This window comes from Seriola dumerili, unplaced genomic scaffold (genome assembly GCF_002260705.1).
Source record: "Seriola dumerili isolate Sdu_G_001 unplaced genomic scaffold, Sdu_1.0 BDQW01000674.1, whole genome shotgun sequence".
NCBI lineage: Eukaryota > Metazoa > Chordata > Actinopteri > Carangiformes > Carangidae > Seriola > Seriola dumerili.
Window position 1 is genome coordinate 177,948 of NW_019174929.1, and position 27,312 is coordinate 205,259.

Consider the following 27,312-nt stretch of genomic DNA (forward strand, 5'->3'; position numbering starts at 1 on the left):
TTTCAAATAAATTCTGAGTCAATGTTATTACAAGTCAGCATACACTTTACTGATTTACAGTTTTTCTAGCTCTGCGTTAGTTGTACGTGTCAACAGAAAAGAAAAAAAGACTGGAACTAAAGTCTTTTTAAGCATTTGGGGAAACTGTTTCATTTGTTGTTTAAATCAATCACTCTGTCTTTTATCATTGTTCTGTTTGCTGCTTTCCCACGAGCATATGAAAGCTACAGTTTAACTGCAGTGTCTGTAATAGATGTTTGTGTAAGCGCTCTCCGGCAGTAGATGGAAAACTAGACATACACCTCTGCACAATAAATCTTATAGTAATTTTCCAAGCCTGCATGACAACTAATGGCATGGAGAAAAGCTCTGTGCTTTGTGTATTTGTCTTTGCATTATTGTGCGAGTGAGTGTGCACCATTACAACACTGCTGAGTTGGTGATATTTTAATTGTGAATATGAGACATCTTTTTTTTTAAATCTTTGAGCTGTTTTTGCTTTGCATTGTACCCATAGATTTCTGTTTGAACCAAACAAGAGGTCGGGGGGAATAACTGGGAGCCTGCTGAGCTATTGGGAGTAAAGCTGCTGTTTTTAAGTGGCCTGTTTGGATGAACTGTCACTGTTGTACAAAGATGTGTATGTTTGAACAGCGGATAGTAATTAATACAGCAATGCTGTCGTGTAGCGGCAGGACTGCTATTTCACAACTCTGATGACTAAACACCGGAGGGAAGGGGAGCAGCGAGGGGCGCCTGGAACAATATTTTACTCATTTGGATCTGCTCAATGCTACAGCCGTTGCACCCAGTGAATCTGTCAGACAACACCATTTCCCCAAGAACAGCTGCTATTTATCTGATTTTCTCATTAGGGTTGACTCATGACTTCATTGTACTGGCTTTGGCGGAGGCAGTGCAGCGCCTAGGTATGGCTCTTTAGAACAGCTGAGACTTGGTCTCCCTGATGTTACAGGATGTGGGAACATGTAACACCTGTCTATGTTCCCTTTTTCCTGATTTTCAGCCATCAGGTAAAATTATGTGAAACATAAAATTTTTACCCATATCTGTGTCCAAGCTTGCAGAAACACTCTCAACCAGATGCTTGATATTCTTTACATGCATGTTACTCATCCAGCTTATTTCTATCTATTTCAAGCACAGGTGAAAGAAAAGACGTTGGGAAAGATCTCAAGAGTCATCAAACATGTATACAAGAACAGTATGTAAGAACAGCTCAGACCCTTAGCAATGTTTTAATCCTTGGAGGTGAAGGACTTAGGAAATCTTGCTAATTTCACAGATGGTTTAAAATAGATTAGTGTGGAGTAGCAGCTCCCGGAGAAGGGCTGACCCACCAGGCTCCCTGTGCAGCTGCCAAAACCCTGCGCCTGATGCTCAGAAGTGCCTTCCAAAAGTCCTGCAAGGTTAAACTCAAACTTAAGCATCCTGAAATGCCATTCTTGTTGTTAGCTTTACTGCGTCTTCAGCAAACTTCATCTTTCTGTTGTTCTGTTCTGTTTAGAATAGCTAATTTTCTGTTAATCAGTTAATTACAGTTAATTCAGTTAATATTTGTTATTCCTAACATTTAAGGTCCTTTTCAATTTTTGTGTTCTGGGTACAGTAACTCAAGTATCATCATCATCATTTGACTTTTCACATTTTATTTTGTTTTTATTAAAATCAGACGTTGATAGTCTAGTATTTTTGACCTAGAAATATGTGGCCTTGGGAAAAATTACTTTCTTAATTCCTGTTCTTAGCCAAAACAATAACCTGGAGAACAAAGGATTTTCATTTGAAATCTATGTGTCCCCTTGGCCACAGATACCATTCTTACTTGTTACTTCGTGTTCTTTCTCATTATACATTTAGTACAATACATCCAAGAGCCATTTTTTGTAATGGAATAAAGGAGTGAATCAGACTCTGCATGGTATTTTGAATAGGCCAAGCCTGCTGCTAGAGCTGGGCTGTGTCCGAGTAGGCCTGACACAACTCTGGCCTGGCTGAAAAGGCCCAGCTTGGAGTTAATGTGGAAAGACAATGGCACAGGGTGAAAAACTCAACATGGTTTTGTTGGACTTGTCATTCTTTGGTGCATAGCTGTGAGAAGAGCCTAGGAACCATCTGAATGTTATTTGTGCTTTTTTGACCCATATTTGGGACAGCTTTCACAAAGCCCTTGTGAGAAGGTTGAAACAATGGAGAGGCGCTTTCAGAAGAAGGACAGGCCTCGACTTCAGCCAAACCATCTTGGACCTGCTTCACTGAAATGTGTTTGTCTCCAAAAGGCTGACATCATGGCACAGCTATTGGTTGATTTTAACTATCCTGGAAAAAATGTTAATGATCACTAATCCCAATAATTCAATTACTATTTTAAGTATCGGAAAAATTTCAGATTACAATTTAAAACCAAAGAAAGGTAACAAGAGAGGACATGACTGTGTCTTAACAGAGAGAAAACAACAGCTGAAAGTAATGTCTATATATTGAGTGTGAGATGTAGACAAAATTCTGCGATTTATTTATTTATTTTCTTTAAAACATGGATGTTATGTATTATTTTGTCTAGAGTGAATCACATATCGTCTTGCAGAACTGAGATGATACTGAAAATGTGTTTCTATCTATGTAAATCAATCAGATTTCTGAGCACAGTTGTTAGGAACACTGGGTTGCTAAATGAACTTTTGAAAATCCACATGGGACAATATTTCAGAAAATGTAATTTTGCATACTGTTTCACATCATTGCATCTCCTCGGTGCATTTGTCTCCCAAAGCATTTGACTGCATTTCTGTGGGGAAGAATAAATGCGTAATGTTTTTTAAAAGCATTTCTGCTCCCTCGGCTTTTTCAAGAATTTGACAAAATAAAGGTTTCTTTCTTGCAATATGTGTTATTCTCTCATCGCTACCACTCAGCTCTCTCATGCATATGTGAATTACACACCTTTATGAATATGTAAATGTTGCGAGAATGCCTCATTAATTAGTAATTCATGCATTTTTCACAAGCCCAATACTTTGCCAGTGTAGTCTGATGAATTATCAGCCAGAAGTTAAAAAAAGGGATTCATCATCACGTTTTCAGAGGTTTTGAGCTACATCTGTAATTTGTGTAATTCAATGAATATGAATTGCGTCGCTTTTTATGGCGATATCGTTGCAGCTGTCTTTTAATATAATCTATGGATTTCTACTTGGATTCTCCAAGTGCACTTATAATGTTAACAGGAATATTTCACTATGTAGATGTTTGCTTACATCATTATATTCTGGTAGGAGAATTAAAATGCAAGATGTCAAAAGAACATCTCATGCAACACATAGTGTAGTAAACTGAAGTCAACCTGCACAAGTGCTACAAATCCAAGCCTCACAGAGTCATCTTGTCCATGTGCAGGTTGTGGTACTGATGTCTTTCTTCCTGCAGTGAAAATGTTACAGTATGTGAATGTTTGTATTAGAGAAGAGAAACAAAATGTTCAAAATTATTTTGGTAAAAAATTTGTTAATAAAAATTATTATATTTTTTGGTTTAAAACAAAACAAGTTCACAGAAATCAGGATCTTGTGAGTGTGTGTGAATTACTTTAGGGATTAATATCCACATAGAAGACAAGTCATACCAAATTCAGAAAATGTTAATACCAACTATTTGAACATCTTGCAATAGTTCTTTGCTCACAGTTTCATTAACTCATGCTGACCCAAACCAAAATCGAGTCACACTTCCACAGTATTCCATGTATATCTTGTGTAAAGGTCTTGTGTAAATTGTTTACAAAATGACTAACAGTAAATTAATTTACACTACATCAACAGAGTTTCTCTGTAGGCTTACTTATTGTGTCTGTGCGTGTCCATGAAGGTGTGTGCTTCTTGTTTAATCTTGATATCTTCTTGAATTAAATATACTACCTGTGTACAGCAGTACTGTCTTGGGGTTTCCTGGACGTGTGGCTTTTAAATGAGCTCTCCTGTTAAATCATTACCACGTTCAGGAGAGTTGCACACCCACTGAGAGCAAGTGCAAATACAGTATATTAGTGTGTACTGGCCAGTGCACATTGCTGGACCATGAATTTAACATGAATGCATAGAGGCTGAAGTACTTGGGGATGTTACCTTTTCTGTTGGGTATTGAAGTCTGCTACCTTACAGATGCAGCCACTTTGTTCCTGCCTCTCTATTGGTGCGGGAATATTTTTATGTAAATGGACAAAGGGCTGGGGTGGGTGGGTGAGTGGGTGAGTGGGTAGGGGGGCTTTGTTGTAAACATGAGTGTACTCTGAGGAAAGGGTGCCAGGGGACCTTCAAGCAGTAAATATGTGATGGCGGGGGGGGGGGGGGTTAAAAGAAACAAACAAATGTGTCATCATAATAATGTATACCACTTTACAATTCAAAAGTGCAACATTAAATCATTCATCTGGATTATTTTAATGAAACTGTATTAGTTTTGAATAATGGGTTGTGGGGTGATTTAGTGTCTTTGCTCTCACTCAAGGCGCTCTCTGAGGTATGACAGTGAATCAACTTAGCTGGACATATGGATCGTGTACTCAAAGAGCGACTGGCTCTTTCCCTCTCAGTTATTTGTTACAAATATTGCATGTTTTCCAAGTAAAGAAATAAACACCAATCTAAACATATGTTTTTACCTTTGTTATCAAATAACTAAAACAAAAATGACCATGAGCTTTTAAATGCAATTACTCAAACCCACACAAACTTAAACATCCGATCATTATATTTGAGGGTAAGAGTTAATGCAATGATGGGTGTGTAACACAAAGATAATATGACAAATTGTGTCACGGATTTGCTCCCAGCAAGTAATAAGTAAAGCAATCACTTTTAAAATGAGTAATGAATAATGATTCATGTATTACTACTTGACTGAGTAATGAGTCCAACAGCGGCAGGTAGCAGCAAAACCCAGTCTTTGCACATGCCCACTGGCGTTTCCACATTGTTGCTGTTGTTGATAGACAGTCAAGCTCTAAATGCTGCTTCTCGCATCTCAATGTGATTTCAATTATGATTTCATGGATGAATTTTCTACAGTACTCGAGTATGTTATGAAGCATGTGGCTGACTCTACAAATGACTTAATGCCCAGAACATAAGCTGATACAGGATCCCTATCCTTCCCACTACCATGGCTGTGCTGCCACAACGCCTCAGGATAAAAAGGTCACACTAAGTTGCCAAGACAATCCAGCAGTCTACTGGAAAAATAATGTTAAAATGAGAATGTGCAATTTAAGCTTTTATGAAAACACAGTTACAATTTAGACATGTACTGACTGAAAAGAGGCCAGAGATGAGGGAATGACACAGGATCTCTGAGGAAACGTCTGCTGAAAACTCTTGTGATGTTGATTGATCGCCAACTTGCTTTTTGCATCCAAAAATGCACATTTGGTTATTGTATAATTTAACAGTGCGCATATGTTTATGAATGTTTTTTTGCATGCAACTGGATATTTGTGTTTGTTCAGTATTTGTTTGCTCCAATTTGGTTCTTAGATCTTACACAATGTTTAATAAAACCACCAATAAAGTTCATCAGCCTATCTATTTATTGAACTGAACAAATATAAGTAAGATCATACCACTGTAAATTGGTCAGTCTAAATGGTGAGCATTTCATTGACTCTTTTTTAATCCCTATGCCTACTGGTCTGTTGCAACTGTTTCAGTTTGTGTTTGTGGACATTTTGAACGTTAAAAGGACAGAGAAAGATAAATAGCGCAAGAAACCATTCTGTTTTCTCTAGCTAGGTTAGAAGAGGAGTGCTCATTTCTCCTGTTGGGCAATGATTTTACTTATGATTCTTTAGGATTTGCTCCCTTCTGTTGGGGACATGTCTTGTCTCTGTAGACACGGTGGTGGTGATGAAAAACCAACATAAGATTAAAACATGGCGTCTGAGGATTTCAACATTGTCTCCTCTGCAAATTTAACATATTACAAATTATATTACACCAAGCTTGTCAAGCATTTGGCTTCTGATAATTACTATGCAATCATATAGATGCAAATGATATTAAAAATTCATTTACTCGTTCCTTGAGGAATAATGGTGATGGAAAAATCTTGGAAGTTGTTTTCTATTTTTAATGATTTTTTAAACAAAGTTAAGCTTAGCTGTGATGAGATTCATATTTTGTCTGCCTGTGACGGGATAGAAACATGCGAAAAGGATTTTTCTCCCCGTGAAGGTTGGGTGAAGACTTTCATATTAACCTAAGGAGTTAAGTGTTAGTCCATATATTGAAGCAAAGCAGTTCTACATTTCTAAACCCTCCCCTCATTCATGCTCTAGCCAAAGAGATTGACATAGTAATAAACTGATGTTAATTAGACACACTTTGAAATTCTCCATTCTGCTCCTCTCCATGCCCTAGTGGAGCTGGTGGCTTATTAAATCATTTGCTGCTCTTGGGTGATCTTCTTTTGAATCTTTGCCTGACCCTCCGGGCACAATTTATTTTTATTTCAAAAAAATTTTAGCAGCAAATTTTACATTAGTTCAAGAGAATTATAAATCATTATTACACAGGCAGACACTTCAAACATTTTGTTTAAGAGCTTTCTGCTCGATGAGGCATCAAAGGAGTTGTTCACACTGATGACTGTTACATTGGCACATATCCATTCATTAGCACACTGAAGTCAGCACGATGATGTTTTGTGCATGGTACACAAAATTGTTTCTTGAGCTGCCATCTTTGTAAGCTTTTGTTATAGAAAAGAGGAGGTTCTGAATTACTTCCATAACAAAGATGTTGCCAACAATGTTGCCTAATACTGACAGTAAGTATATGTATATATATATCTTAAAAAGGCGAGCAAAACCAGTCTGTGCAAAATAACATGTAAGCTGACGTAGGTGGTAGCCAATGATACCCAAATGTGCAGGGCCCACCAAGATTAGCTAGATTTTCTTAAATAATTTGAATTTGATGGATGGATTTGAGAAAATGGGAGTGTCCAGTATTTGATGATGCAATGAGACAAAGCCCTTAAAGTGATAGTTCGGGTTATTTGACGAAGGGGTTGTGCAAAGTAGTTAAACATAGTCAGTGTATTACCTGCGGTAGATCCAGATCGGTGCGCTCTCAGTTTGGAGAAGTAGACATGAGTACCGGAACAGAAGCTGAGCAATGTACCTGTGAACAAAACACATGTTTTAGCCACTTTAAAAATGCCCACCGAAAAACACCAATATCATTCTACATCAAGTGTAGTCTATATTTTGAGTATTTTCACAGCTACATCTTGCCATCAAACTGCCTTTGGCAGTACATTTTCTCAACTGTTGAATTACTGTATTACTACACACAAGTGCACTGTTTTATGCTGCAGCCACAGATCAGCTTTTTGAATCAGAAAGCTCTATGTGTAGGTGTGTTTGTGCATAGGAGGGATACAATAGACGGCATGCAATCTTCATGCAGTCTAGTGGAGTGTTCTTCTTGCTCTTTACATTGACGTCATAAACTATAACCGAAACTTTCAAAACTTGAGTTATGCTGCAAAACAGTCTAACAGTCTACTAAACATTTTTTGTGAGTGCACTTTGAGTCATACTGTGCTTATGACTCACTGAAAAAGGTCTACAGTACATATAATACAGGAACTGGGAACAAACATGCAGTGTTAAGGTATTTTTTCATATTTTTCAGTGCAGGTAATCACTACTTGGCACAATTTAAAGATGTGCGTTTACATCTTGGAGAATGCTTCTTTTGGGAAGGTGACAAGGCTCCTACTAGGTAGCAGAACATCTATGATAAGACATGTAAAATGGATTCATAAATTGGCTTAAAAAAGCTTAATTACTGCACAGTAAGGCCAACTTAGAATCCCCACTTGCTCTCCAAACAGCTGATTAGAGTTTAATCCTCAGAAGTCAGTCCATGATTTTTATTATTCTCATCTCAATTAGATGACACATTCAACATGCATTGGACTGCAGTGTAATTGTAAGACTTGAGAGGCGTTGAGAATAATGCCATTGTTAAGGTTTCAGCAATGCCTGTGGCATGGCCAGTGGAACAGAAAGTAGTCTAAGAATCAATTATAGTGGCATGATTAGCATGGTTTTGTCTCCCAGTCCCACAGAGCTACAGAAAACTAGCTCAATTACCCTCCACCCAGAGGTGGCAGAGTCTTTTGATTTGCCTTGCCTTTTAAATATCTACTGTAATTCTAATATGTCTCATTATGGACCGGTGCCTCAGTACTGGCCAGCAAACACTTAAACACTGAGAAAGATCACAGGAATGCCCAAAATACTCAGCCTTCATGTTCTATGTGCAATCACAATTAATTCAAATACACGTGTGCTGAAAAACACAAATCATTCCAACATCCAGCATGTGATTATTACTCTAACAATAAAGCAGTTCTGCCATTGCATTCAGTTGATCCTCAACACTGAGAAACATAGATAAAATATTTATAGTAAAATATGAGTATTCATTGTTACTACGCAAAGAATAGATACATCAAAAGAAAGGTTTAAGAGTGGTCACAGAAGATTCTGGATTCTCTTTTATTATGTTTACAGTGACAGGTAGCGCAAAAGTAATACACAACAAAATAAGAAGATGAATGAAAGGAAAAAGGAAGAGGAGAAAAAAGGAGAAGGGCATGCTGTGCCAATTAAATGCTCCTGGAAAATATCTTAATAATGAACATCAGAGTAAAGTTTCACATTCATTTAAACTGTTGGCATGCTCAAATATAATGTGCATTACGCATGAAAAGAGAAAGAGGGAATGGAGATCATATTGAAAAGTATTAATTTATCAGTTTATTGGTTTTGCAGTTAAGTACAGTGTATTTCATTTGAGGATTTGGCAGTTATCTCCACTGTGGTTTTGTGCTTAAAAGATGTAAAAGCCCTTGTCTGAAAAAATCATCTGACTCGCTTTTTTAAAAATTACTCTCCTCTGGAAAAAAGTCTTGAATGAATTATTGCAGTCCATTTATGTTGTTAATTCAGGGGATAAATGGTGTTGGATGCCTGAATATCTAAGTTGTCAGAAATTTGGCGGATTGTTGAGACACATGTTCGCTTCTGGAATCACTGCAGCAAAATCAAACTTTGACATCTGTTTCATATTAAGACTCTGGTTTTAAAAGCTTTCAACTAGTCCACTAAATGTAATGCAATTTTTCCAGAGCCTGTGTTCTCAATGCGACTCCTACAGCTAAGGATGTAATGGTGTGTGGTTTGAAATATAATGTTGGCTCCCTGGAACAGTTGTCATCTGGTTTCTTGTGACTCGCTCTCCCATCATAGGCCTCAAGTATAGGTATGATTATGAGTGAACATGCAGAAAGTGAGATGTGGAAGGGAAATGAAAGTCGTTAGCTGCAGATTTTACCTCTGCAAAACAGACTCAGTTTGGGCCGAGGTTTTTTTTTGTCACTGGACAACTTTCATGGACATATTTACAAACATTGTTCTGTTAAATTTCAAGGAATGGTTGCTGTATAATTCACAAAAAAAAAAATCACAATCTTTTTAAAGAATATTAAAATATGCCTCCAAAAACTCTGCAACTCATGGCCTGGAAGTCTACCCAACCACCTTCTCACCTAGCTCACGAGATGAGAACTCCAATGAGTTGTCTGCATCTAGAAATGACTAGATACACACGACAAAGCAAGGACGAGAAATTTCACTTGCCGCCCATTCATTTCTCTCTTCTCTCTCCACAAGGGTGAGCTCATTCTTTAACTCATATCACCTTCGCCATTTTTTTAGTTAGTTGATAAATGCATTTATTCATTTGGAAGTTTTATTTTGCATTAAGTGTGTGTACTTTTTCTGTTGCGGTAGTGTCTAATTCAGTTGTTGCTGGGAGGTTCGATGTTAAATCTTTGGTAACTCTTGTTATCTCTTTTTCTTCTTATTCCTTTGAAAACAATAAAAACAAAGTATGGAGAAAAAAAAGAATGTTCAAAAAGACAATTCCCACAACCGTTGATACTTTGATTAAAGAAACTCTTAGACAAATAATAATAAAAAAAAATATATATATATATATATATATACGTATATATATATATATATATATATGCTGCAGTGGAAACTGTGTGCTGTAATGCATGTCTCAGAACCACACAGCAGCATATGTTGCCTATCTGACGCAGTGGGTATCAGAGCAGAGGGTTAGCACTGTATAAACCCTGTAGTTAGAAAAGAAGAAGCATAAACCATGAGCTTGTGTTCCACTCGACCACAGGATTTACTCCGACAAAGTATACCGTCAAAGAGTGACGTTAACATTGGGAAAGCAAAGGATGGTGGTGGATGGAAGCACTCAGCAGGAATCAGATTTCGGACATGAATGTCTCCTGAAATAACTGAAACTCAATGTCAAACTTACCAGACGACACTAGTTCTTTAAAGATTTGGGTTGTTAAGTGTTTCACAGGGTAGACAATATTTACCCATATCAAGGCAAATTTCAGACGCAGCATTAGTGACTTCCTCCTGTACAACAGAGGGGTACATTTTTACGTGCTGTAAATGTTACAATAAACAAAGGCATATGTCCCTTACATAGTCTAAATCAAAAGTTAGACCGGTTTACGCCATGTCTACACAGGAGACGTTTGAGCCACGTTTTTCAGTCATCTGTGTCATGTACATGAGAGAACCCTTATACCCCTGTTTTAATTAATCCAGCTGTCTACACAGGCTGCGTAACAACTCACTTTTTTTCTCATGCTATACAAATGTAACCACAACCTCAGTCACTTCATGTCTATTTTCTTCCATATTAAATATATAAATACAATGATTGTGTGTTGGGCTCTATGCACTGCCAAAATGCAGGCACCCTACACAAAACCCTCCACTTAGGACATTGGAGGTGACAGTTTTTTTTTTTACAAAGATGGCGGAAGAAGTTGGTTAAATTTGTAATAACATTTTTTTCTCTCTCATCAGCCCTTCTGAGTGGAGCTTTTCTAAAATGGTCATAAAAAATATCTATAGAGATAAAAAAAATTATATAAATTAGTTGTAAAAATGGTCATTATAAATAGACATAAATATACATTATAAATATCAATAGAATAAGTTGTCTTATAAATTACTTTAAACATTCTCCATAATTGCACAGAATAACCGAATTGCACTTGAGGACCTGTTTGGGTGGTGGGGGGATGGAGGTGAGGGGTGTCATTAATGCAGTAGCTTGCTCACGGCTTGAGGAAAAAAGTTTCTCAGCTCGTTTGTCCGAGTGCGGATAGTTCTGAGCCTGTGTGAGGAGAGGGTGGTGAACAGGGAGTGTCCAGGATGTGTGGGGTCTCTCAAAATGTTAGTGGCTCGTTTGTGAAGGCGGCTCGAGCGGATGTCACTCAGGTTTAGAAGTGGGGAGCTGACAATTCACAAAGTTGAAATCAGGGGGGGGATGCAGGCCTTGATGTAATTTAGCACCAGTCTCTCAAAGTACTTCATGAGTCTCAGCGGGAAAGCAACCCACCGATAGTCATTCAGGCATGTAACTGCTGAGGTCTTGGGTACAGGGATGATTGTGGCTGTTTTCAGACAGGTGGGGACCATGGCGTGATGTAGTGACCAGTTATAAGTGTTTGTAAACATTGCAGCAAGCTGGTCAGCACATGCTTTCTTTACGTGGCCCGGAACATCATCAGGAGCCCGCTTGACCTGGTAGTGAGAGTGAGTGGCTGGTCGTTCTCTGGTGAGGTGACTATTATTGCAGGTTCCTTGCTGGAGCTGTCCCCAAAGCACGCAAAGAATGTATTGAGTTTACCTGGGAACGAAGTATCGGATGGGAGGGGGGTGTGTGGCTTTGTTTATAGTTAGTGATGTTCCTGATTCCTCGCCACAATCATAATCCCGTTGGCCTCTACGTCTCCTGATCTGAGTGCTGCAGCCTGGGCTCTGAACAGCGTTCACACACTGGCTGGGGAACACTTTGATTTGCTTTTTTTTTTTTTTAAAGTTAAGATACTGGCATCCTCTAATGTTTATGAAAGGACAGCATCTTGTGTTGCTTTCAGGTTTCTGCTTCTCTGGTATTTTTTGCTGACACAGTTTGGGTTTTAACAAAGGTACAGCGTAACCACAGGTTTTCAAATCCTGTTGCATGTGCCTCTGTTCTCTGGTTTTAGCCTCAATGTTTGATATTTTCAAGTCACGCCCAAATTTTTTGCTCAAGTGGATAGTTATAGTCCAAAAGGAAGAGCTGGTCTGTGTGTGTGGGTTTTCTGTACACCTCAATTTCAAGGTTCCCTCCTCTTCTTTCAGGGAGACTGCACAGTCCACGAATGTCAAATTTTCTGCTGTGCGTCTCCCCTTGTGTTAAACTTATGCTATTTTCCAATGAGCATATGTGTTAAGAGAAAGCAATAACCTCACATATTTGACTGTCATTCATATGTTGTCAACATATTTAAACCAGTGGCTTGAAGTCTCTCTCTCCACTTCATCCATTCATAAATTAGCTAGGATAAGAGACACAGGTGAACCCATGGCTCGCTTGGTCCAGTAGTAGCAGTGGTCTGCAAGCTACAGGTGTTAAACATGTAATACATAAACATGTACAGACTTCCCCGGGGTGACGGCAATGTTACAAGTTAAGATTGATTACTTTCTGTTTCTCTAGTGACTGTAAAGAATCAATAAAAAGCTGTTGGTACGCATGGGTTAGATCCCCTTTCAGGTATTTATGCTATGTGTGTTAGCGTCAGCAAAGAGTTCACATAATCAATTTTGGTATTCTTCTGTGTTTGATACCACTGTGCATCTCAACTAGTCTGTCAGTAGGATGGTTATGTTCGTGTCATTAGTGAGTGAAAGTCCAGGGGCTATCTTCTCTTACGTTTCTTCTTATGTTTAAGATTTGATGCAGTTGGTTTGACCTGCCAAATATTATTTATAAAGTCAGACTACACAAGTTGTTGTATCTCTGCATTGGAGTGTTGCTTTTTCCAGAAGGCCAAATCTGTGGAGGTGCTCACCATGTTTTATCAGAGTGCGAAGTAAAAGTTTTATGCACTAATCTCAGCCCTGGTACACCGCCCGCCCAACACATTCTTCACTGTCTTGTCCTCCTCTCAGTGAGATAATAATCTCGATAATTATCATGTAAAAAACTCATGTAACTCTTTAAAAGAGTAAAAATAAATAAAAGTATCTGATCGGCATTTGAATCAACTATCATCTGCAAAATCACTCTATTCAGCTACAGCAATTGGTTTATGTAGCTGACATGTGTAGGGCCAAGACAAGGGGGGAAAAACACACACACACAGAGCAACCATGAGAAGAATCAGATGTCCATTAGCGATTGGGTTTTTCTGCAATAAATTTTTGAGTGAGATTGGCCAAGCCACAGCCAATACCGATCACCTTGGTCATGCATTGCAGATGGCGTACGTTACATCAGTCTCACACATTTTGTGAAAGTTCCACATGGTCGACATGTAGTTTTTGTTTTGGTGGCCTGTCGCTTACACTATACAGCACACAGTGTTTCTCTCAGGCACAGACAAAAGAGTATCAACCACAGGTGATCGGTTGTAAGGCAAGTGACTAGAAGCATTAATTCTGATCACATATTTTTAATGAAAATCTGCTGATCAATCGGGCATGGGGTTAAGAAATCATTGTGAAAAGACCTGACTTCTAAACAGAGACACTTGTTACAATAGTAATAATGCAATAATAAAATATGCAGGTGAGCTTAGCAAAAGATACCATCTCACCAAGTACACAGAAGGCCAAAGTCTGCAGTACCAAACAGATACCACTTGCACTAACAGCCAAACTCAGAGACTCTTTTGGCAAAGTTAGTTAGTTTGTTAAAACAAAGTGCAGATTGATTTCTGCATCAACATACAACAACTTTGAAAAAGTGAAGATAAAACCAATGGCCCAGACTTAACTACTGATCACAGTCAAAGAATGTAGTCTGTACTTTTGAAATTATGTAGCCTGTGCTCCAAATGGACAGTAGCATAGAGAATGTCCTGATGACTGCCACGACTTGTTCATACAAAGCTTTAGTTTCTTATAAATGTTAAAAATAGAATGGAGGTGTTCACTTGGCCAGCTGAAGACTTTAAAGTCGTTGTCACTAGAGCCCAACTGATTTATCAGTTGGCCTATTTCATCGACCAATATTGGCCTATCACTGATATATCGGTATTGACGCATATATTCTCCAATATGAATATTTGTATTAAGAAGCAATAATGCAGTGGAAATGCTCGGGTCAAATCACGTTATATTGGCAGCATTTTATGTATATTTGATCCTTTGTTTTCATTCAAGTAAAATATATACATACATATATACAGTAATATATACATATTTGTTCTTATGCTTTTTGTTTATAGTTATCTATGTTTAGAGTTATTTCATTAAATCCCCAGTGAAATGTAATTTTTTAATGCACTGATGTCATTTTGGACAATAAAGTTTACTGTAAAACTGTAAAATATCCTGCTTTCATTACATATCTTTGTCACAAGTATATATATATTTATATATATCTCCATGCAACATGTGCGTCTTGTTACAAACCTGTAACGCATCAAACAGACATAGAAAGTAAAGTAGCATGCTATGATTCTTAAATGCTGCAAACCTACAAGTACAAAACTACTAATGACCAGGACCATTCATAATGACCATTTTCTTCTGAATTGGAACCGTATTCATGTTATACTGTAAAGTTGAAAATTACTGATGAATCCTGTGGAGTACACATTTTCCCCCTAGGCTTTTTCTTTTAGTGAAACACAGAGGGAGGATTGCAGTGACTCAACATTTCGTCGTATCAATAAGGGCCTCTCTCTTTTCTCTGTCTGGTGTCACTAGCGGTGACTCTGAGTGGCTCCCCAGCCAAAGACCTGCTTTATCAAGCAGCCAATTTAACAAGACAGCTCCTTTCATGCTTGTTGGCTTCTCCAGTGGTAATGGATTTCCTCAATGAGTGTCTCTCTTTCTCCAGGTTTCACACTTTTCTCTCTGTACTGCTGGGCCCCACTCCAGATCAGATCTTTTGCCATTGACTTTGATTTCTTAAGGTAAGTGATCCATCGCTCCAGGCCTGACCAGCATTGCCTGAAATCTGGCCTCACTTTGGCTCGTCATGCCTGATATTGTACACTCTAATGCAAAGTGAAGTAGCACGTCTAAATAGCCTGTCACTCCACCCCTTACCTCCCATCCCACCAACCTATGCCCACCCCACATCCAAGTCTCTCTTGTTACCTTTGCTTTCTAGGCTACCCAGCTGGGACTCATTTCCAGTAAGTGTGAGTGTGAGTGTGTGAGTGTGTGTGTGTGCGTGCATGCGTGTGTGTACATGTGAGGAGGGCACTGGGCTGGGGTGTAAATGATACAGTGATATTAAGGGACACTGAACAAGTAGATGACATTTTGGTCACATTAATGAAGACTGGCACTTTAGACAGGGAGGAGGGAGAATGAGCAACTGAACCTGTTCAGTGTCCACTGTACGGTACATGATGTCATTCACTCAAGTTCCGCCATTCATTTAAATCATACAACTTGAAAACCCATTGGTAGTTTTTTCATGATGAATTCCATTTGCTTCTTTGTTTCTGGCTCTTAACTAATATCCCACATCAGTGTTTGGTTTTCTGCCCAAATTTGGATTGTTTTCAGAGCCTCCATTCCCCTTGTTAGGAAATGCAACCCAAGATGTGTGAAAACAGTGTGTATATTGTTGTCTAATTGGCCAGGACTGTTACTCATCATGGGCCTCGGGCACATGCTGCTAGGGTGTGTGTTTCTCAACAGGAAAGAATAAGCTCAGGCTCAAATCATAGGAAACACAACCGATCTGGTTCTTGAAGACTCAGTGGCCTGTGATATGATCTTTTTAAACCGAATCACTGCTGGCTGCTTCACAAACAAGCCAATTAACAAATGTTTTATTTTTTAAAAAAACAGACAATAAATCTGGAAGAAGAACCTAAACTAACAATTGCATGTGTAATCTGTAAGATCAGCAGTGTAAGTGAGTGCATGAGTGAAGAACCGTGTGAATGCCATGTTGTATGGTGCAGCAACAGAAACAACACAGACCAAATGCCAACCAAACCAAACGGGTGTCTCAAGGAAGAGAGAGAGAAAGACAGAGAGAGAGAACCAGAACTGAGCTCCAACATGGTTTTAAAAGCACGAGCACACAGGGCCCAGGTGTGCTGATGAGCCCAGGTACTGACAACCCTGCCACACCCACCTCTGGTATCTGTAAAGGAAGCAGCCACACACAGGAAGCAACAGGTACACAGGTGGAGAGGGTTGTCACAGCTGCCTTACAGGCCAACAGATGCCTTTGCTCATACTGTAATCAAAGCCAAAAGCAGAGAGACAATGTATGAAATAATGGCATTTTAGTACGTTACTTTTCTTCATCTATGTTTGTGTCGATTCATGGTACAGACACTTTTGTTTTAAGTGCTGATGTACAGTATGTGTGTTGATGTTTGGTCTTAAGATCTACTCAATGGCTAAGCCTGTGAAATCATCAGCTGTACTTATGCAGAGACGTTATAAGAGAGAGAAAAACCACTTAAAGAATCCGGAATAGAAAAGTCTGTAACGCCTAAGACGGCAGACACATGTCCCACCCCTTCCCCCAATGAGCCAATCATTTGTTTTAGAACAGCCGAATGGGAAATGTATCAAGCCAATCGTACTGTTGCACTGATGTAAGCAAAACCTTGTATGTGCATAGTTGAAGTAAAACCAGTGGAAAAAAAGACCTTTTAAACCTTATTTAAGGGCAAAGTCACCAAACTTTTGAAGATTTTTTTTTTTTTTTTTTTTAAATCAGATTTGACACGTGATTCTATACATGCAGTTTTTATTGCCCTGTGACCATTGAAAATTAAGTTACGGCTCTCTCCCCATTCATTAAGGTAGGAGTCTTGGCTTGTTAGTCCAAATTAACTGCCCAGGGGAGTTGCCAAGATGGCTGCCGAGTGGCGAGACTTGCCTGTTGATGGTATGAAATTAAAACCAAAATTCTTAAAAAGCAAACGTGCAGGTCTGAGCGATATGGCCAAAAATATTATAACAATTTTTTTCACATTGATTGATATTGATTTTTTTTTTATTATTTATGTACATTTAATACCATTAATGAGGAAAGAATGCATTCAACATGTTTGTTAGACTTCAGAGACACACAGTGTGTTTTTTACATTCTGTAACACCGAATGTAAACCTTTCAATTTAAAGTTCAAAGGCTATACTTAGTTTAGGATTGAATTCTAAACATATTAAATAGGTTTGTTACGGTTTGTTTATATGTAAACATATATTTGTTCTTTTGTTTTAATCAGTAACTCAATACTTTCCACACTTAATGGCTGCATTACTTTACTACAGCAAAAGTAAGTAGTAAAAGCTAGTTTCTTGTTTTGTGATGGATTGCCTACCTCTACCATATTTCATGTCTCTGTAGGTTTATTTTTATAGTGAAGTAAATTGAAACTTATGGCTGGCCAGAAAAACTATTCAGAAATGATCCAGAGGACTTGTACAGTAAGAAAGAGTGAACAAGCCAAGAGATCTGTTCAGATAGTTGTCATTATCTACTGTAACTTTGCATTCACCTTCACAGTGTCTCCTGTGTATGTTCTTGATTTTGAGAGATTGGTTTTGGCAACGCCTCTTGTGGACCGGGGTGAGTGGCATCAGGTACGTTCAACCTGCAGTCTATGACCACTGACCCTTTAATCGTCTTGGCTCACTTAAGCTGCTGGTGGATCCCCCAGTAGATTTGTTTTTAATGCGCTGTGATTTTTTTCTCTTCCTCCAAAGCCCCCCTTTTTATCTTCTCCCTGCTGTGTGGCTGAAACCCCAGTGAAGCCATGGCAAGCCTCAAATCCCTCACATCAGGACAAGCAGGAAAATTCAGCTCAATCATATCCTGAAAACGTATTAACCACAGAATTGATAAAGGAAACTATTGTTTGTATGTGCACCAACTGTTAAAAATACGTTTATGTGATACTTACTCCCTTTGATTGCTTTGTGGTTAAGTGGTGAAAAATACATTTGCTATATCTGCGCATATAACTTTAAAGCCATCAGCTTATTGGTTTTGGCCATAAAGTATATGGATCTTTTCAAAAGAAAATGTTTCATCATAATTTACTTCAACACAGCATCTCACTGCTGTGAAACCTGCACAACTGTTTTGATTGACTGCAACTGACTGATGTAATTCAAGTTTCCAAAGAACGAAGATTGGTCTTCAAACCCCATGCAACTTGGCAGCTTGTCACACTTACTGACCTCTAATCTAAACCTCTTTACTGAGAATCCAAGGAAGTCAAATAAAATTACTTCAGAGTTGAAAAAAGATAACACATTTAGCGCAACAATTAAAATCTACTATAACCCAGTATTTTATTACAAAGTATACACCGTTCACAGAGAGTACATCTGAAAACAATTACATTAGATAATATAATTAGGTTGAAAATATTTATCTTCCAAAATTGGGTATTTATCTATTATCAGTGTTGACAATACAATGAGGGATGCGGATGAGTTTCTAAAGTTGACTGGTTAGCCAATTTAAACATTCTGCTACAGCACTTCATAATTAACATTTTACAGTTTCCATAGAGCAGCCAGAATTATTGTTCAAGCTTATTGCAAATGTTACTGAGTTATACTTAAGAATTTCAGTAGAACAAAAATTCGGTGATACTTGTCTGGACTCTAAATAGATGCCTACAACTCCCCATTTTGCAGCAGTTTTTTCCCCCTATTTTTATTGGTTCACCAATCAAACTCTATTTTTGATCAACTTACTTGAGAGTTGGCATGTACTATAGCATGCTGCTCTTGTAAATCCCTGTATAGAGAGAATTGTGTCACTCCCTTGAGCGCCCTGATTTGTGCTAAAGAACACTGACTTCATTTTTTTTAATTATGCCTGTTGAAAAAAAAAACATGTATATTGCAGAGCACCACACCTGCATTTGAGAGGGGAGCTGAGATTTTGAGGGAAAGGCAGGACAAAAAGAGGTATTGTTGTAGGGTGTAGGTCAGTGCTGCTAGGCTGCTGCTCCCGAGAACATTCCATGGTGTCACATAATACTGTCAGTTTCCTGTTGAAAGTGCCAGCCCAAAAAGATTGAGTGTGCTTGCAAAGTCAGAGAAGTGTATGTGTGTGCGTCCGTCTGCACTTTACATGTTAGTATGTACATGTGTGTACCTCTGCTTTTTTTTCTGGCATCTCTCTCTACAAGATTTCTCTTCTACAACTTTTGACTGGTAGTGTATATACAGCACTAACAGATCTTGTATAATGCCTGCATTTTTACAGCTGTTGTGTACATAATTCAACACTCATGACGTTCTGTCTACATTGGAAAAGAAACATTATTTGGAAAGTGACCCACCACTCTGTCTTTGTTAACTGCTTTTTTCTCACCATCCTGATATATACATTATATAGATAGAGGGTGTGTACGTCATCAATCATTGCATTAACTTTCAAGGCTTCATTTACTGCCATTGTTGCAGGAAAGCTGTAAGTTAACCAATTTCTTAATCCCTGAAAAAAAATTAAATTTACATGATATTTCAGTCTTTGGTGACCAAACGTTTTTGTATTTTTTTACCTTGCAGTTTAATGCTTTCCTTTGTACCATTTAAGGTTATTCACTGGACTTGAGCTGCTTAAATTTCAATAAAAACTGGAAACATTGGGGTGTTCTAAAACTTTACACCGGTAGTGTATATTGCTTCAGAAATAGAGAAAAAGAGAAGTATTTTCCTCTGCTGTGAATTACCAAAAATGTCCATTTATGTGTCAGGACATTTGGAACAAAGTATGATACATCTCCTGTGCAGGGAAGTAGGTCTGCACTTAAAACTTTTTATAGGGTGCTCTATAATATGCATGAACACAGTCATGTGTAAAAGACACAGCCAAAGAAATAACTCACCTGCCCTCTACTTGGAATTGTAAAAAGAATTGCTCCCTCTGGACGCCACCAATAGAAAGGCCTGGGACAGAGCCTTCAATTGGTTTTGCTTGATGCGTAGGTTAATACAGAACTGTATTCTGAATCAAGAAAGGTGCCAATATAAAACACACAATACAAATTATAATGTTGTCTATGATATGCCACAGCCACTGGCAACAACACAAAAAAGTACTGATATATGAAACAATATTTTAATAGGTTTTTAGGTCAAGTTTTTTCTATTTTATAATGCTAAAATGCCAACTTTCTGTTATTGTTCACGCTGTTTCAGGCATTGTTCATCATTCACATATATAGGAAAAATCACATGCATTTTAAAGCATCATTTGTCTTTGTTGCAACAGTAAGAAGAAATATAAACAATGACCAAATCCAAAAGTTCAATCCACATTACAAATTATCTGCATATTTTACTCTGCAAAAAAGAAACAAGTACAATAAACCAATTAGAGAACGCCTACACCTACATCTGTTTTTCAACCTAATCATTTTCCTACACACACACACACACACACACACACACACACACACACACACACACACACACAATCTGCAGTGTAGTCAGTATGGGGAAAACACCCTTAAACATTATGCCAGTGAAAATGTGTAAATTAGACTTGGCCCTGTGCAGCTTTGGAGCTCAGTACGCAGGCTGTGGAGACATTATCAAGGAAGGGGAGTGATTTAGAGGAGAGGCAGCCCAACACCACGGAAGGAAAATAAACTAAAATAATAGATCTCAAGGATGTAATTAAGAGAATTGTGATTCAACAATGAGGTAACTATAAAGTCGTTCAGGCACGACAGCCAGCTAAAAGTCACATTTAAATGTGTGATGACATCATTTATGTTAAATAGAGTTTTCCCTCTTTGGCTCAAGTCTAATGGCTCTAAAGAAACCTGCAATATATGAAGGTGACATAAAACAGTCCCATATATAAACCTAGGAATGGACAAAACTCTAATTAAGGATTTTAGACTTTGTAATTCATAGATAATAAAAGGTAGGTCTATATTTGTGCAAAGTAAAATTTATTCATGATAAATCGTGGGGGAAAAAAAATCAGACTACAAATGTATAAATAATCTTATTTATTTACTTAATTAGTAGTCATTTAGTCTGGTTATAAATTTTAAATATCTCCAACCAACTGTGTTAAAAACAATCAGTTGAGGGGAAAACTAGCACCACAAATTCAATATTTTCTAACCTGGTGCGAGTGACGGTTCAGCTAACATGTTAAGAATTTCACCAGGGACAGTAGAGGTCCAAGTAGGATATGCATCTGTTCATAAATCACAAAAGAGCAGACCAGTCACTTCATAACAAATCATAACATTGTCCCTAAGCGTGCCACGGGTAAATAAGGGGTGCGCCAAGCAACAAACATTTATTTTCTTGTGCGTCTGCTTCAGAATTTAATTAGCCTTTTTTTTTTTAACCTGTGAACCCAAAGCTTCACCTCGGCTGTACACAGACGCAGAATTCATTAAGCTGTTTTCTGCCCTCAGATTTTCACACCACGGCTTTGAACATCTGCACCCTGTCATGTATCATCCCATTCATTTCTACTTAATTTGATCCTAATAAGTGCCTACATGAGGAGCCAGATGTTGCTGCTTCGACTGTGGCACTGAAAGTTTTGTTTGAGGGGAGTTGTGCTCGGTGCCTGGTGGGCAGGGAGGTGCATCCAGTGCAGGCATAGACTGTTTGAAATCACTCATTAATATGTAGAATAGTTTTGTGATTTCTTATTTTCTAGATATTAGTTTTTACTTGTCAGTGCACACAGAAATCCATCAACATTTGACAAGGTCCCTGGGGGTAAGCCTGAGAACTTGCTTTTCATTTTCATTAATTCCAAAAGACCTGTTTACAAGAAAATCATCAAACACATTTTTGTATCAGCCAAGTAAGACCCAGTTAAAAAGACATAACTTCAGTGTTTCCTTTTTTGAAGCAAAAGTTTAAAATAATGGAATATAATTTCTTTTTCAGAGGGATCAGTGGCATCTCGGGTGAATCAACGTGTGTGAGATGATGTTCAGTGGGCAGGATGCTGGGCGTAGGTCTGATTATGTTCTGTGGATGGAGAACCCCTGTAAACTTGACTGCTAATCAGCACCATATGTCAGCCCCTGGCCCTCATTCTCATCTTGTCATTTCAAGTGGCTCCTAGACATGGCTCCTGACATGCCCTGGATTCAGCCGCAGCAACTAGCAGCCTGGCATGTGCTAATGAGAGAAGTGGTGGATGCCGAAGAGTCTCATGCACCACAAAGATGCACAGGAGGACGGCCAGAAAAGCCAAAGGCTGAGCCATATGACCCTTTTGAGTGGGCCTCTTTACCTGTAGAGGGAGCGATGGTGGTGCTGCTTGCGCACCCATGAGACAGTGTGTGTGTGTGTGTGTGTGTGTGTGTGTGTGTGTGTGTGTGTGTGTGTGTGTGTGTGTGTGTGTGTGTGACAACATGGAGAATATGCTTGGACTTGTGAAATGTCAATTGCTTGAATTGTGTAAAAGCCAATTGTCAAAGCCCTATTTTCTCCATACTTTTGTGTCTTTCTTCTGGCTAACCAATGAAGAAGTCTGTATCCTTGAGGATGTTTCTTTTCATAGGTAGGAAATTGTTCACATTTCTGAGACCAGGGTGGCCTTTCGAATTTCAATCGTACTCAATCACTTCTTTGGCAGTAACCTAATTCCAAAGCTGACGGTAAACAGGAAAGGGTCAACTTGACACTGACACAGAGCAGTGGAGCACTTCCATCAGCTGAGCATCAAATCAGGTCTATCTAAATAACTCCCTTGATTATAATTTCTATAGCCTTGGGGGTCATGGGGGTCAAACGTGTCGCCTTGCCGTGGATCATTATTACACGGGAGGAAAATTGAACTGGGATGCTTGAGAAGAGTATAGAGCTGAGAGGAGTCACCCACCCTCCTGTCTAAGAAGGCATCTGCTCCTATTTAACCCCAGAGCACAACAGCACTCTGAGTAATCAAAATGACCACTGCGCTTTACTTACTGCCTTGCAATGAAGGAGAACACATCACAGTCACACATGCAGCCAGCTATTCCCTCCAGACTGTTGTTGTTTGGAGCAAAATATTACAGTCTAACACTCCAATAACCTACAACAGTGCAATCTCAGCAGTCCTGACTGATGGCTCTGATAGAGCCTTCTGTCTACTCGCACCCACTCTGTTTGTACTGAGTCCCAGACCAGGGCTGGCTGCACTGTTGTCATTCGAAGTGACTGCAGCTTAGTGTATCTGTCAGCTGACTGGTTTCTCATTGTTTTACATGCTGACAGACTATGCCTGTGAGAGAGTGAGTGCAGACCCCTCAGGCAAACATCATGTCAGCTAGCTTTGTTCTACAGGATGCTGGGGCTCCCTCAGCTGCTGCTTGGCTCCTTCGCTAACTGGGGAAGTCAAGGAGATTAAATGGAACATCCTGAATCTCATACTTCCTAATGCTTTGTGACATCCACACTCTGCTGAGACTGTAGGCGCGCCTACACAAAGGAACAGTGACAAAACAAATAGTGCCTCACTGATAGAGATTCTGTGCCACAAGACATGTGTAAATCATTTGCACTGATGTAGTCTGACAGAAGTGGGAATTTTCACAATGCTACCTTCAATAAATTATGGGGAGTGTTTTGAGTGGCATTAAGAGATTTAGTCTAACAAAAGCACTCAAAAAATGTGTTCTTAGAGCAGAGCTATGCAGAATGCTTTAAAACCAATTCAAAAACAATTCAATTGAAAATATTGCTTTTATATGATACATGGGCTTGTTTTTTTACATGGCATGTAATAGTTTATTAATGAAGCACTTGATACTGTTGTATGAATTATTGAAGACAAGACAGTAGTCCCAAGTCAGTCAGTCAGTCAGTCCAGTGAACCCAGGATTTCTGACATCAGGGAGCATGTCCCGAGAGAGGAGGTCCAAAGCTCAGCTTTGTTGGGGGCTGCAGTTGTAGATTTTAGTTAGCAAGTAATTAGGAATCAGAATATTCTTGAGAAGTGAGGTTGTTCTGGATTAAGCTGTGTCACTCATTTCCCAACACTGCACACCACCAAAAAAAATCCACACTGTAAGCCTAAAACCAACAACGACTACAGAAAATCTTGCACAAGTCCATAAACAAAACTATAATGGAGACGTGTGTAGGAGGTTTGGGATATTGTGCTGGACACAAAGAAGGAAAAGGAGAGATGACAGTCAGATGCGGAAAATATAAATGTCTGAAACGGTCATTATTATTTCATACAAATGCCTTTTCTTTGCTTGAAAAATTTAAGCTGCAATGGCAGCACCAACGCTGCACATGTCAAAAGAAAGCCCAGGGACCGCAGATGATTTAAGTGGGAGAGGAGAGCATATGCAAAAACCACATGTGTAACAGCCATCAGTAAACAGTGAATATGTGGTAAACTTGGCAGAACACTGACATATTTTAGAGCGCAGCCAGTGTGTTAAATAAAGAGAGGGCCCAGCTAGCTCCTTTCTTATGTCAGGCTGAGGATGGGCCAAAGTGTGTGCACTGCTGTGAATATTATGAACCATAACAAGATGTCACAGAAACTTAACAGTGCTGGTCTGGGTCCTTTACAGGGTCAGTTATGACTTATTTTATTTACTTGTCAGTGTATTAAATGTTCTAGTGAGAAACACTAAAAAAAACAAAATATAACTATAAGGAATGCTATCACAAAATAAATGGAAACTAGAAATAAAGGTCATGACCACTGAATTAATCGTTGCCATCTTCAATAAATTTATTCTGTCTGAGTAGTAAAGCTTCTCACAGGAGTGAGACTTTCATTTTATTCACAGAGCAGGCAGCTGTTAATTGTCCTCTTTACTGATCTTTTCATTTCATATTTCCCTGAGCTCTCGGGCAGACCAAACAATCAATCTATTACCAGCTTTGAGTGTGAACCATTAAAAAAAAAGTTTTTAAATGCTGAGCTTTCTACTTAACATATTGATCAGATCCCAGTTTACATATTGATCATAACCAGCTGAACTACAACTGGTAGTTTAATTCAAAGCACACACTTTAAATCATGCATTATGCTAATGACAGAATGATGTTTTTCTAAACAAGGAATTTCAACAAGCCTTAAAATTTCAGCACTGAGGTTTTAAACGCCACTGCCTAATTAGACATACTTATTGGTGGACCAACGATGCAGCATCATTCGTTCAACAACCAATAAACAAATTTTCGTATATTGCTGTATTCTTTAGTCATTAGTTCACAGGCCATCTGTACATAGAAATAAACAAGAAACCTTCTTCTTGCCTGTGTAGGATTCTAACAGTGGTGGTGCCTTTGATCTGTGGTCCTTGATCTATTGGGCTCATGGTGTCATATCCCCCTGTGATGTGGTGGATTAATTAGGTGGAACGGGTATTTATCCCTTAAAATCATAATACTAATTTACCCAATGCAATGTGGTGTCTCTGTGGGTGGCAGCAGTGGGTCCAACTTCTATTAAAAACGCTTAGCCCTCACATCATCTGATGAGCTCCAACACTGAATGGATCGCAAATCAGTGGAGACATTCAGCACACAGAAATGCCAATTATTAACAAGAAGCAATTATATCAATATCAACAACAATGTTTTGCTGCTTGTTCCAGAGCGTGTGCTGCACAAATGTTTATTTGTACTATTTAACAGTATCAGAGAAATGGAGGCGGAAATGCCTTTCATAACCTCACTTTTCATTTTAACAGAAACATAATGAAGATTTCACTTTTTTGCAAGATTTTCACAAATTCAGTGATAGAGATTGAATACATGAGGGTGGGGAAGTGTGTCAGTAAAAAGTGAGAATATCAAGGAAAAAAGTGTGTGTGTGTATATATATATATATATATATATAGGTGTGAGAGACAGAGAGAGTAAGACAAGGAAAGAGAGAGGGTAGTAGGTAGCAGTCTATTTGTCATTAGCAATCTACTAATAAAATGTAACAGAATATATATGTAATGAAATAATGAAATTGCTGCAACAAGGCAGCAGGTAAACAGAAAGACTGGCCTAAAGAGAGAGAGACAGTGAGAGAGGGGGACGAGAGGGGGGGGAAGAGAGAGAGAGAGAGAGAGAGAGAGAGAAAGAGAGAGAGAGAGCGCATCTGCAAACAAGACCTGCCAAACCTTACAATAAAATCTTTCCTTGGTTCTTTGTGTCCAAACCAAAGATAGTGTACATTGTCCATCCCTGTGTACAATTCTGGAGTGTAGGGCCCCCGGTTCCCCAAGCTGAATGCAGCCCGTTCTTGTGCTCTGGTCTGTGAATGCTATCTCAGAGCAGCAGTGCCCAAAATGCTGCCTATTCCCACACCCAGCAAACATCACCAGGGGATAAGGAAAACACAATTGATAGAAAGTGTATTCTTTTCCATAGGTTCCCAGCAGCATGTCGCTAACTGTTTCCGGTACCTTATCAAAGAACAAATGCCTTTGAAAACAGGGAAACAAAGCACTAGGCTGCATTGTTGCCTGCTTCTTGACAGGAATAATCTGGCTTTCTCATCACCCACCAAAGTAACCTCCACCTAACATTCTCGCTGACAGGGCCATGCAGGGAGCCAGCCACGTGCTATGTGCTGTTGTCGGTTAAAAGACAACACTGGACAGGCAATAGACCCACAATTACCTCTACATAAACTGGCTTTCAACTTGGATTTGTGTTGTTTGAAAAGCTTCCCAATGCCCATAATACAAGCATAATATAAGAATATTCTATAACAATCACAAATAATGTACTGTGGAGAAGTGCAGCAGTACTTTATGAATCCCCTTAAACATGCTTTATCTAATGACCTTGTGATAGTTAATACAACTCTGAATCTCTTATCCTTCTTTCACACCAACAGTGTACACTACTATTTTCTTGCTTAGCCCCACAGTAGAGTACCATCTACTGGCTATCTGTGGTACTGGATACACAACCAGGAGTCTCAACTCAACAACTTGTGTACAATCAGATCTCATCTGCTCCTTAAGGTTTAGATAGAAGCCTCTTAAGGCTAATATAAGGAGACCAACCACAGCATTTGTGCATCTTCTTTAGAAAAGGTGCTTAAATATCAGACTTATATACAGCACAAATTATATGTATCTTCATAAATCAGGCAGTTGAACTTAAAATAAGACATAAATTTCTGATTAACCTTTTTTTTTTTCTTTGCTTTCAGGCATCACACCAATGTT